The sequence below is a fragment of the Babylonia areolata genome, chromosome 23 (genome assembly GCF_041734735.1).
Source record: "Babylonia areolata isolate BAREFJ2019XMU chromosome 23, ASM4173473v1, whole genome shotgun sequence".
Taxonomy (NCBI): domain Eukaryota; kingdom Metazoa; phylum Mollusca; class Gastropoda; order Neogastropoda; family Buccinidae; genus Babylonia; species Babylonia areolata.
The window spans coordinates 9,191,823-9,205,018 of record NC_134898.1 but is presented as its reverse complement, the minus strand read 5'-3'; the positions used below and the strand labels follow the sequence as shown (position 1 = coordinate 9,205,018).

Sequence of the window (13,196 nt, the reverse complement as noted above, 5' to 3'; positions counted from 1 at the left end):
ACAACAACAAAACAAACAAGCAAACAACAAACAAACCCCCAAAACAAAATCCGTTTGCACTTTTTGTTTTTGGATTTGCATGCTTTTCCCCTCAGTGTTGTCTTTCTTATTGCGTTGCATCATTCAGTTAACAAGAACTGACATCTGATTACTGTGAGGTTTTTTTCAATGTGTAGTTGGCTAGGGAATGCATGATAATAAGATTGGATGTTTCGATAGTTGTTGATTTCTTGATTGGTGATTGTTGTTTATTCGTTTGGTATCTATTGAGCCTGAATATATTTATTTTGTCAGTAAGTGTGTGTGTTTTTGTTGTTGTTGTTGTTGTTGTTGTTTGTCTTTCTTTTTTGCGTTCCTTCTTCTCCCTTCCTCCCAACCCCGTCCTGTTCTGTTAGCTTTTATCATTAAAATTCTCTGTAGAAACGAAAACAAATGTCTGATTCACTGATGCGTTATGTCTCTGTGATACTGACCTGACCAAGCATGCAATGTTGCCGTGACATGACCACTTTCTCTCAGCCCCGCCCTCTGCACAACGTGTTGTGGTACAGTCAACGGGAAACATTGCAATGGAAAGGGGAAAGCCTGGCTTAACTCCTTGGTGGCTGAACCTTCGCTGAAATGAGATCAGTGTGGCAACAGCCTTTATAACAGCGCTCCTAACTGTTTGTGTACAATGTCAATGATGTCATTAATATTACTCAGCAAGTGTCATGCAATCCCTGGAGGAAATTCGAATAAATCATGATGACTGACGTCTTGATATGTGTGCTCACTGATTATTTGTTGTTGTTGTTGTTGTTTAGTTTTTGCATTTCACTATTTGTTTTGTTTTTTTTCATCGAGGTGGCAGCTCTACAGTGACGTGCACACATGTCAGCAGCAGTCAAGAAGTTAATCATTTCTTACAGAAGTCTTGCGACACTTAATCTGCCTTTTTTTCTTTCACTCTTCGTCTTTTTTTCTTTCTCTTTTTTTTTTTTCCAATTGTGATATCATTTTTCTTTTCCTTCTTTTCATTTTTTGGCTTTCTTTTCTTTCTCTCTTTTTGTCGTGTATTCTTTCTTTTTTCTTCTTTGTTGTTGTTGTTGTTTGTATTTTTTTTTATGAATTATTTGTTGCTGACGTTGTTGTTGTGGTGATGTTGGGTGTTGCATGGTGCTGATGTTGATGCTGTTGTTGTTTCTTTTAAAATTAGATTCACTTATTCGTTGTTGATGTCGATTCTTATGTCGTGGTGGTGTTAGGTGTTGATGTCGTGGTGTTAGGTGTTGATGTCGTGGTGGTGTTAGGTGTTGATGTCGTGGTGTTAGGTGTTGATGTCGTGGTGGTGTTAGGTGTTGATGTCGTGGTGTTAGGTGTTGATGTCGTGGTGTTAGGTGTTGATGTCGTGGTGTTAGGTGTTAGGTGTTGATGTCGTGGTGTTAGGTGTTGATGTCGTGGTGGCGTTAGGTGTTCATGTGGTGGTGTTAGGTGTTGATGTCGTGGTGGTGTTAGGTGTTCATGTGGTGGTGTTAGGTGTTGATGTGGTGGTAGTGTTAGGTGTTGATGTCGTGGTGGTGTTAGGTGTTGTTGGTGTGGTGTTGATGTTGTGTCCTTTCTGTTTCAGACGGTGTGGCATGGATGATGATGGTGGTAGACGTGTGCACTGCTATAACAACAGGCCTAGCAGCTTGATGATGGATGTTGTTCAGCCTTCTCCTGCCTCCCTCCCCCCCTCCCCCCCGGCCCCACCTAACCCTTACTCCCCCGCCACTCCCCCCCTCCTTTCCTCTCTTCCTCCCCTCCCCCACCTGTCTGCACTGTAACCCCCTCCCCCCCCCTTCCTCAGTAACACACTCCCCCTCTTTCGCTGCACCATCTACCCTGTAACTCCTCCTCCCTCCTGTCAACACCCCCATCTGCCTGTTGTTTCATCCCTGGATTTCCATCTTGATTTCATCATTTTCGGTTGTTTTTTTCTTCTGCCTTTGCATCCCTCTTTTCGTATCGTAATATGTCAAGATGTAGTTTGTAGTTTGTGTGTATGTGTCTATCTGTCACATTGTGTGTATCTCTCTCTCTCTCTCTCTCTCTCTGTGTGTGTGTGTGTGTGTGTGTGTGTGTGTGTGTGTGTGTGTGTGTGTGTGTGTGTGTGTGATGGATTAGTTTGAGAGAGAGAGAAAGAGAGACAGAGAGAGAGAGACAGAGAAATTGAAATCGAAATCGAAACTCCTTTTCTTTTTTATTGACAGAGAGCGAGAGAGAGAGAGAGAGAGAGAGAGAGAGAGAGAGAGATTCAGATTCAGATTCAGATGGTTTAATGTGCTTCGGCCGTAGGCATACATACACATTGGGGAAGGGGAAGGTGGATGGGGGGAGAGGGATGGGGGGGGGGGGGGGGAGAGGAGATGGGTAATCCAGCAGTTCATTTACAGACTATGAAGTGACTTCATTTTAAACACAGTATATACGAACTAATTATTTTTCTTATTAAGTATGAGGTCATTTTCCAGATTGAGTATAATGTCAATTCACTGCACGGCATACATTCTAAACTACCAATAACATTGGCATTCAAGGTTCAATGAAAATACGAGAAACACATTTCTCGGGGTGGTATTGATAAAATCCGTTAACTGGCATTGATTTGTTGTCTCCTTCTTACAGCATGGAAAATGAATTTGCCAACTTGGCGACTTAAGTTATCGTTTTTCCCCTCTAACATTATGCTTATGGGTAAATTTAGGAAATCTTTTAGGAACTTCTGCCTCAAGTCATTGAATAATGGGCAAACAAAAATAAAGTGGTGATTCTGTGTCCACAACTTGGGTATCGTTTACTTTCAGGATTTTCACTATATCTGTTTAAGTTGCTATTAATAGGCAATACGCTAAGTCTAATGTGGGAAAGGGCTATCCTGAAGCACACTACATCAACACTCAATAAATATTTTTCTTTTCCAAAATCATCCTTAAACGTTCTATAAAATTCATACCTGTCCTTTTCTCGTATTGCAGATGACCATTCCTGTTTGAACATGTCTATCAATCGTTCAATTAAGAAAGCTTTGTTTATCCCCAGCACCTTGGTTTATCCAAACACACTGAAAGCCAGTGGTACATAATGTATCTTTGATATCCATTGCCCAACATATTTTTTTTACATCTTTCTACCAAGGATAACAACATACTATAGCACTGTTTGGGTAATCTGTTTTCTTCCATCTCAGTGAGACGAAGCCAGTACTTGACTGATCGCACTGTACTGTCCACAAAAAAATAGGATATCTGCCAAGTTCACCGTATACTGAGAGAGAGAGAGAGAGAGAGAGAGAGAGAGAGAGAGAGAGAGAGCATTATGTCGTCGGGCTTTTTTTTCTTGGTTTTGTTGTTGTTGTTTAACTCCAGTGATAGTGAGTGTTACGTGATCAATTTTCTGTACCATATTTTTTTTATATGTTAGTTCATGATTGATTCATTTGTATATTGTCCATGTCCAAGTCATTATTTGTATTAACTACTTATAAAGATGTCAAAATTATGTTGAGGGTTCAATCTTTTATTATGTAACATTTATTTATTTGTTTTATATTAATCGATTATTTCTGCATCTTAGTTCCCTTGTTTAAATGTGATCCAGAAGTCATGACTGATTTTTCTAGTTATCAATCATTTTCATAGTTTCGTTTCTGTGACTGTGTAATTATTGTTACGTGAACCATGTGCTCGGAGTGTGGTTAATTGTCGGGGTTTTTTGTTTGTTTTTTTGGTTGTTGTTCTTGTTGTTTTGTTTGCACAGACGTGATACCATTTGCAGTATTGTTTAACGTTGTGTTTTCCTGCATGTGACATTTCTATGTTGTCATCGGTTTCGCATGGTCTAATCAATAAAACTGTCTTGCTCCTGCACTGCCCTTGGTGTACAACTGTGTGTGTGTGTGTGTGTGTGTGTGTGTGTGTGCGTGCGCGCGCCTGCCAAGATCGTGTGCATGCTTGTCTGTGCATTTGTGTGTAGATGTAAATAAAAAAGTTTGGTAGTAGTTGTAGTCGCTTTGTACAGCACATCCCATAACAGGAATGTGCAAACAGAATACTGCCTTGTTCATTGTGCGGTATATGTATACACGTCTTAGTGCTGGTGTCCTCACGCTCTCATGACACGATTGATACACAGACCAGAAACAGCCATACACAGGCGATACTGGATGACACGACATAGCGACACGGGTCATCACGAGGACCGTCAGCTCCAGGTCTGTGAGGATGGTCCCTGAGGTCCTGGGGAAGATGGCTGAAGAGCCTGACACCGCTTGACGGAGAGGAGACTGGTGGATGATTCCTTTCAGCTGACAGGTGGCGGAGTTCAGTGTTGGTGCACGTGTCAAGACCTCATCCCTATACACACTTCTTCTTTCGTGGCTGCGACTCCCACGGTCACTCCTATACATCCATGTACATGGCCGTTTTTTTTTTATATATATTTTTTTAATGTACATGGCCGTTTTCACCGCGTCACTTAGGCAACCATACTCCGTTATTCAAGGGTACACCCAGGATTCTCATACTGACCTCCCCACACGGCCAGACACACAGACTCGCCCCCTCGAAGAACGAACCTTCAAAACCCCAAAATTAGAGCTCAGTTTACAGAACACCCACCGTAAAACTGAACATCCTCACTGTCTACCATAACAGGATGTTGTTCATGTGGTGTCAGTGAAGTGTTAGACAGGTCCCCATGTCACTGTCCCCACTTAGACAGGTCCCCATGTCACTGTCCTCACTTAGACAGGTCCCCATGTCACTGTCCTCACTTAGACAGGTTCCCATGTCACTGTCCTCACTTAGACAGGTCCCCATGTCACTGTCCCCACTTAGACAGGTCCCCATGTCACTGTCCCCAATTAAGTCTCCAGTCCACTGTCCCCACTTAGACAGGTCTCCAATCCACTGTCCCCACTTAGACAGGTCCCCAATCCACTGTCCCCACTTAGACAGGTTCCCAATCCACTGTCCCCACTTAGACAGGTCCCCAATCCACTGTCCCCACTTAGGTCCCCAATCCACTGTCCCCACTTAGACAGGTCCCCAATCCACTGTCCCCACTTAGACAGGTGTCCAATCCACTGTCCCCACTTAGGTGTCCAATCCACTGTCCCCTCTTAGACAGGTCCCCATGTCACTGTCCCCACTTAGACAGGTGTCCAATCCACTGTCCACTCTTAGACAGGTCTCCAATCCACTGTCCTCACTTAGACAGGTCCCCATGCCACTGTCCTCACTTAGACAGGTCACCATGCCACTGTCCTCACTTAGACAGGTCCCCATGCCACTGTCCCCACTTAGACAGGTCCCCAATCCACTGTCCTCTCTTAGACAGGTCCCCAATCCACTGTCCTCACTTAGACAGGTCCCCATGCCACTGTCCTCACTTAGACAGGTCACCATGCCACTGTCCTCACTTAGACAGGTCCCCATGCCACTGTCCCCACTTAGACAGGTCCCCAATCCACTGTCCCCACTTAGACAGGTCCCCAATCCACTGTCCTCTCTTAGACAGGTCCCCAATCCACTGTCCTCACTTAGGTCCCCATGTCACTGTCCTCACTTAGACAGGTCCCCATGCCACTGTCCTCACTTAGACAGGTCCCCATGTCACTGTCCCCACTTAGACAGGTCTCCATGTCACTGTCCCCACTTAGACAGGTCTCCATGTCACTGTCCCCACTTAGACAGGTCTACAATCCACTGTCCCCACTGGGGGGATGGCCATGTCAGGTGAGGTGGGTGTGGATGGTATGTGACCACCACTGATGGACACTGTGACTCTGTGTTCTCAGTGTTTGCAGGAGAAATGCTCTCCGCACATCCACCTCCTCTATTTCCAACGATGAACTGACCTGCTGGGGGGGTGAGGGGGCTGGGGGTTGGGGTGTACTGTGAACGAAAGTACGATTATTTTTTAACTGCTTCTTTTCGTCAGTTGCCATTAGATGCCTTGACTGTTGCAGAGGATTGGGTGTGAAGTCACCTCACTGAGTCAGCACTGAAACGTACTCAAAGTATACCAGCTGCACTTCCAACTCATGTCACAATGATCTCATTTCACCGAGTGCAGCAGTGAAGGGGTTTAAAGACATGGGGGACAAGAGAGGAAGAGAAAGGGAGGGAAGGAAGGACGGAAGAAGCGTGAGGAATACCAATCAGTCACTGCAGTTCAGTCAGGATGACCTCGGATGTCCAGTGGGTGTCTTGAATGACCCAACCTTTAGCTTCCGTCGTCAGAACAGTGGTATTCTTTGTCAACATTCACCTCTTCAGTATAAAAGCGTTCCGCTTGTAATATTTTGATGATGGTAACTGGGATGAAACGCTGTTAACGTCGTCTCTTTCGCCGTTCGTATGGAGAGAGTTAAGTATCAGTTTCTGTTTTCTTTCTCTCTCTGTACAGCTCTCTCTCTCTGTCACTCTCTTTCACAGTCTGTCTATCTGTCTGTCTGCCTGTCTCTCTTTCTCTCTTCCCTCTCTCTCTCTCTGTCACTGCATATCTCTCTTTCCTTCATCTCCCTCCTCTCTCCCCTTTTACACACACACACACACACACACACACACACACACACACACACACACTCACACACACACAGGTCGCCAATTACTCACTCTCTTATCCCCAGCTGTCATCAAGAAGTGAATCTGCAAGTTGCTGACACAGACATCCTCCAGAAGATAAAACCACAGTGCCAGGAAAAAAAGAGATAGCATGTTAAAAATCTGAAGTCTTTGATATTTTTTTTCCTTCTGAATATCCTAATAAATATTTTGCCCCTAGAAGAAATTAATCGTGATCAGCTGTCTTTTCTCTTCTGTTGGAAATCGGAAAATAAAAACCCGTGCATTTCAATCGAGAACTTATTGCAGACACTAGACTCCCAGCCAGCGACTCTCTTCTTCAACGCCACACGACTGCGACTCGCGGTATCAGAGCGGTGTTCATCACGTTAGTCTTCACTGCCACAAGACACAGACAGACTGTGCGGGTTGACCTTCATCACTTTTCAACGCTCTGTGATAGCTCTCTTGCCTCCTCTCCTCTCTATTCTCTCCTCAGCCGGGCAGCAAAGCGATCTTCGCAAAACGATGTTTTATTCAGCGTTAACGTAAGAATTTTCCTAAGCCCACGCTTATCTCACAGACTTGGGATGAATTCTGAACGCAAAGCAAACTTAGTGCCGCTTCTATCGCTCATTGGGCATCCAAAACGTTGTGATTTTGTGACTGGCCCCTCCCCCCCCCCGCTCTCTCCATTCCCCTCACCCCTCTCCTCTCCATTCCCCTCACCCCTCTCCTCTCTCTCCATTCCCCTCACCCCTCTCCTCTCTCTCCATTCCCCTCACCCCCTCTCCTCTCTCTCCATCCCCGTCACCCCTCTCCTCTCTCTCCATCCCCCTCTCTTCACCCCCTCTCCTCTCTCTCCATCCCCCTCTCTTCACCCCCTCTCCTCTCCATCCCCATCACTCCCTCTCCTCTCTCTCCATTCCCCTCACCCCCTCTCCTCTCTCTCCATTCCCCTCTCCTCTCTCTCCATTCCCCTCACTCCCTCTCCTCTCCATTCCCCTCACCCCCTCTCCTCTCTCTCCATTCCCCTCACCCCCTCTCCTCTCTCTCCATTCCCTCACCCCCTCTCCTCTCCATTCCCTCACCCCTGTCCTCTCTCTCCATTCCCTCACCCCCTCTCCTCTCTCTCCATCCCCCTCTCCCCCTCTCCTCTCCATTCCCCTCACCCCCTCTCCTCTCTCTCCATCCCCCTCACTCCCTCTCCTCTCTCTCCATCCCCCTCACCCCCCTCTCCTCTCTCTCCATTCCCCTCCCCTCTCCTCTCTCTCCATCCCCCTCACCCCCCTCTCCTCTCTCTCCATTCCCCTCTCCTCTCTCTCCATTCCCTCACCCCCTCTCCTCTCTCTCCATTCCCCTCACCCCCTCTCCTCTCTCTCCATCCCCTCACCCCCTCTCCTCTCTCTCCATTCCCCTCACCCCTCTCCTCTCTCTCCATTCCCCTCACCCCCTCTCTGACCCAGCACCTTCTTGCCCAACCCTTCCCGTGCTTCTCCAGCCCACACATCATGTTCACGATCTCAGGTCTATAATGATAGCCCCCTGCAGCCAACAATGGAATGCTGAGGCTGATGAAGAGAGAGATACAGGAAGAGATTGGTACCGGCAGGCAAACACATCATACATCTCAATGCTGATACGGAAACAAATACACACCCTCTCTGTCTCTGTCTCTCTCTCTCACTACCCTCTCTCCTTCTCCTTCTCTTTCCTTCTGTCTCCCTATGCCTGTCTTCTCCCTTCGCCTGTCTCTTTCTCCCCCCCCCCTCCTCTCCCTCTCTGTCTCTGTCTCCGTCTCTTCCCCACACCCTCTCTCAGATTCAGAGCCTCCTTGCCCCAACCAGTCTGCCCTGTCTCCCCCCACACTCACCTCCACGTCAGGTCTGCCACCAGCAGGTCTACAACTGACCCCACAGCCATCAGTGGATTGCTGAGGACGCTGAAGACAGCCAAGCAGACAGAGATTAGAACCGAGAGGCCCGTGTATATCAAACATGCAGATGTGGAGGCAAGAATATGTGATCAAAGGCAGAGCAGCTTGCGGGGTATAATAGTGCTGACAGCAACAAACAACAAGAGCTGCTGATGAATCTTTTCTTTTGCGTGATGCAAGTCAGGTGATGACAGATGATTATAGCTATATATAAAGTCTGACATTTGGAAACAGGTCAGGGAGCAGGGTATAAAAGTGCAGCTGGGAGAAGTGTGTGTGTGTGTGTGTGTGTGTGTGTGGTACAGAGAGGGGAGCATGTTGCCTGCAGTTCCCAACACGTGCAGCATGCAGGGTGTGGCTGTGTAGATCCATGGGCCGTAATGAGGCAGTCGGGATGAGCACAGTGAAGATGGATTAATGCCACTGATACGGCGCTCAAGATAAAAAAACAAAACAAAACAAACAAAAACAGAAAACAACAACAACAAAAAAACACCAGAAAAGAAAAAGAAAAGAAACTGAGAAGAAAGAACGAAACCCACTGTGTTCCATATTGCCTATATTCTATGAAGCCATCAAAAAATTTCGTGTGTGTGTGTGCGTGCGTGCGTGCGTGCGTGCGTACGCGCGCGCGCGCGTGTGTGTGTGTATGTGTGTGTGCGTACGTGCGTGCGTGTGTGTGTGCGTGCGTGCGTGCGTGCGTGTGTGTGTGTGTGTGTGTGTGTGTGTGTGTGTGTGTGTGTGTGTGTGTGTGGTACTATTGTAAAGCACTTTGAGAGATATGAAAACACCGTGTAAATCAGTTCATTACTTCTTCTTCTTAGCATTACTTCCACTACGACAACTACAACTGCTACTGCTGCTGCTGTTGCTACTGCTACTTCTACTCCTTAACTAGTATTACTGCTACTACTTTTCAAATTTATTTTGCTACGTTTCAAGCCACACGGCGGGTCATCTGACGATGATAGTGATGGTGGACGAGGACCATAACCATCAGGGGGAGAGCCGGGGGTGGGTGGTGTAAGGGGGATGGGACCTGTGACTCAGGCATTGCACTGACCCCATCAGATGGTTGACCACAGGGTCCGTTTCACTTTTGGTCACAAGGGATTGGAACTGGCCGGATCTTTTTAAGAGGGGGCGGGGTGGGGACGAGGGGTTGGGCGGGGGGGGCGGGGGGGGGGGGGCAGTTTGGGGGATGGGGCGCACGGGACTGACCCATCTGGCCTCTGTCAGCTGAGTCATTGAGTGACTCATCATAATTTGCACAGCTGAGAAGAGACAGCTTTCATGACGGCAGCAATGTCCCCCATCGTCTGTCTGTCTCTGTCTTGTCTGTTGTGGAATGCTGTTAACAGCACCGTCCCCTTCTCACTGTCCCGGTGCAGGGCTGCCTGTGGTTTGCACAATGAAACAGTCAGTCAGTCAGTCAGTTAGTCAGTCTCTCTCTCTCCCTCCTTCCCCCCTCCCCCCCCCCCCTCTCTCTCTCTCTCTCTCTCTCTCTCTCAGCCAGTCTCAATATCAAAACTATATATACGTTGTATCATTCAGAACTCTTTTAAAGAGTTTGCTTCACAGTATCTTAGACTTCCCCTCTGCCTCTCTCTCCCTTTCTCTCTCATTTATGTCTCTCTCTCCCTTTCTCTCTCATTTATGTCTCTCTCTCCCTTTCTCTCTCATTTATGTCTCTCTCTCCCTTTCTCTCTCATTTATGTCTCTCTCTCCCTTTCTCTCTCATTTATGTCTCTCTCTCCCTTTCTCTCTCATTTATGTCTCTCTCTCCCTTTCTCTCTCATTTATGTCTCTCTCTCCCTTTCTCTCTCATTTATGTCTCTCTCTCCTTCTTCGAGCGCGCGCGCGTGTGTTTGTTGCAAGTAATGCTTAAGCATGCATTTATGCTTTTGTGTTGCATTTTGACAAAACTGTAAATCTTCCTTTGTAATGTTTTGCCTTATGCATTGCACGTTTGCCGTGGTTCCCCTCTTTACGAGGGCAGGGTGAAAACAGCTGTAATGTGCTGACGCCCTTTTTCCCTCAAGAAAAACAACATTTATTGGTTCATTGTATGCACCCTCAGCTGCAAGCCTCACCATGCGTGTGATATCGGTAGGTGTGTAACAATACTGCACTGAAGCCAACAAGCGACGGGTGAAGAAGAGGGCATAGCACACTGCGTGCCAAAGTTACAGACGAGGATAAACAGGCACATATATCGTGCAGATAAGGAAGACAAGGCCAATATATACGTGTGATGGGCACAGCAGTAAACTAGATAGAGTTGCTGTTGACAAATCTTTTCTTCTGATGGCAAGTCAGATGATGACAGCTATATATATCCCCGGAGAGTTGGAAACGGGTTACGTGTGTGTGTGTGTGTGTGTGTGTGTGTGTGTGTGTGTGTGTGTAAGAGAGAGAGAGAGGTGTCGGGTGGGGGAGGGGAGAAAGCAGTAAAGTAAGATGTCAGAGCACGAACAATGATGGTACAGTGAGGTCAACTGCTGTTGAGTGTGTTCTCCAACGCAACACCGAGCTGTGTGTATGTTCATGGTGTGAAGTGAGTTCCAAAATAAGGCTTGGAATCTACAAGGGAGGAAAAACACACGTACAGTCACATGCAATCAGAATTCAATGATTCTGTTTTGGGAACCGATGTCTCGCCCTTTCTAAGCTGGAATGCCCCATTAAAATGAATTTAACAAAGAAACAAGGAACTACTATATTTTAGCGTAATGAAGTAAAACAAATAAAAATGATAAGAAAGGCAACAAAACAATATAGAAAAACAACAACAACAAAACCAAAAGACACAAAAAACCGACACAAAGAAGACAACAGCAACAACAGAAGAGAAAGTAAAACTAGTCATGCAGCACACACATGACAAAAACAAACAAACAAAACAAAAACACTTAGCCCATGTACACCTGTACCTCCACACGCACATGTATATAAATACACACGCATAAATACATATGTATTACACTCGAAACTTCTTCACATACATATACATTGACACATTAATGCAAGTTCACCGTGATTCGAAATTGAAGTAATATTCAAAACAAACAAACAAACAAAACTATGGTTTTCCACTAAAGATGAAATATGGAGCCCATTTTGTCTTGAAACTATACATGTATATAAATAATAAAGAGTGGTAACTCTTTACTATTTGTTAATCATTTCATCTCCTGGCCTCATTGTTTGTTAATATACAAGTATAGATATTCCGTATAATCTCCGTTGCATTATTCAACAAATGACGACGTGATTCTGTACGCGAAGGATCTCCTAGTTGCATGTTCCAGATAGACACACAGGCCAAGCATTGTCCATCTTCCTTTCCCTCTTCCTTTAAAGAATGTTTTACACAAACCTGGGCCAGCTGTCCAGGCCTGACCAATGCTATGGGTTGATGGTCAGGCCTCTGCTGTTTTTTTCTGCCAGACGTGGTGCAGCATATCGGGGTCAGTCCTCATGCTTTGGCACCGCCTTGAAACTGAAACTGACCCCCCCAACCCCCCCTCATCCCTCTCACCCTCTCGCTGACTATGTGACATCAACAGGCTGCTATCCACACTCACTCTCAGGCCCCGTGTCATACGGCCCACCAGTCAGGGAAGAAGTAGAAAACAATCACCAACACCCAGCAGTGATAGGAATGTGGTCCCTGTCAGCAGGGAAGGTCCACAGATCTGACCAGTTCAGGACTAAGGCCATCATGGCATGGGGACGGATGGTTTTTTGTTGTTGGTTTTTTTTTTGTTTTTTGTTGTTGTTGTTTTTTGTTTGTTTTGTTTTTTTAAAGTTCATCTGGTAATTTTCTTTAATTAAACTGTGGATTTGATAGCAGGTATCCATCTTAAATCTCACCCTCCTTCTATCTTTTTTTCCCGGCTCACCTTACAACCCCGCCCTCCTCCCCGCCTCTCCTACCATTTGATTCCTTTCCTTTTCTTTGTCATCATTACATCCCAACATGGAAAGTAATACTTAGACCAGATGTCGAAATGAGCGGTACGTGTGACGGGGCATCAAACACTATTCCCCCCACCCACCCACGGACAGCTTCAGGAGGCAGGGTTACCTACAGTAGTCATGTCTTCACTTCCTCAGGAACACCAATCTTCGCTTTCTCTTCCAACCGGACACCCCGCCGTGCTGGCTGTAACCGAGGGAAACGTCGACACACCTCTCCAGCGATTAGGACGCAAACGTAGACACTAACATTCCATGAGATAGTCGTGTCTGTGACTCAAGGAGGTAACTGGGGGAGGCTGTAGAACGATAAACTGTCCGGGGAGAGAGAGCTGAGGAGGCGTGTTTATCACCACACTGACATCGTCAGCACGAGCGGCGCATTAAGATAGGCAGTGGGGGGAGTTCGTTCACTTAATCTGTTGGTTCACGGGGGATTGGAATCAGCAACTATTCCAATATCAGTCTGACGCCCTGTGGACCGGAGCAGTGATGTTAGTCAAGCTGGCGGCCAATGCGGGATGTTGCGTTGCCACAGAGCGATAGTGGCCTAGTGGTTAGAGACCGCTCGACAAGGAAGCGAGTGTTTCCGGGTTTGAACCTCGCATGGACCTGGGTTTTTACTGAAGCAGCTTCGCGTGGCACAAAATGTCGTCCTTACTGTCTCCTGTTTAAACTGACAGGACAAG

At 46.5% G+C, this 13,196-nt stretch overlaps 1 protein-coding gene and 1 long non-coding RNA gene across 9 annotated transcripts in view; both read left to right on the top strand.

Annotated features, from left to right (window-relative positions):
• The window catches only part of LOC143297737 (uncharacterized), a 7,724-nt gene extending 3,840 nt beyond the window's left edge, over positions 1-3,884 (top strand). Inside the window, exon 3 of the long non-coding RNA XR_013057303.1 lies at positions 1,610-3,884. This is a non-coding gene — a long non-coding RNA (uncharacterized LOC143297737). The remainder of the gene's footprint in view (positions 1-1,609) is intronic.
• LOC143297734 (neuron navigator 2-like) overlaps positions 1-13,196 on the top strand; it is a 487,523-nt gene that overhangs the window by 39,030 nt on the left and 435,297 nt on the right. The gene's annotated exons all lie outside the window — the stretch shown is intronic.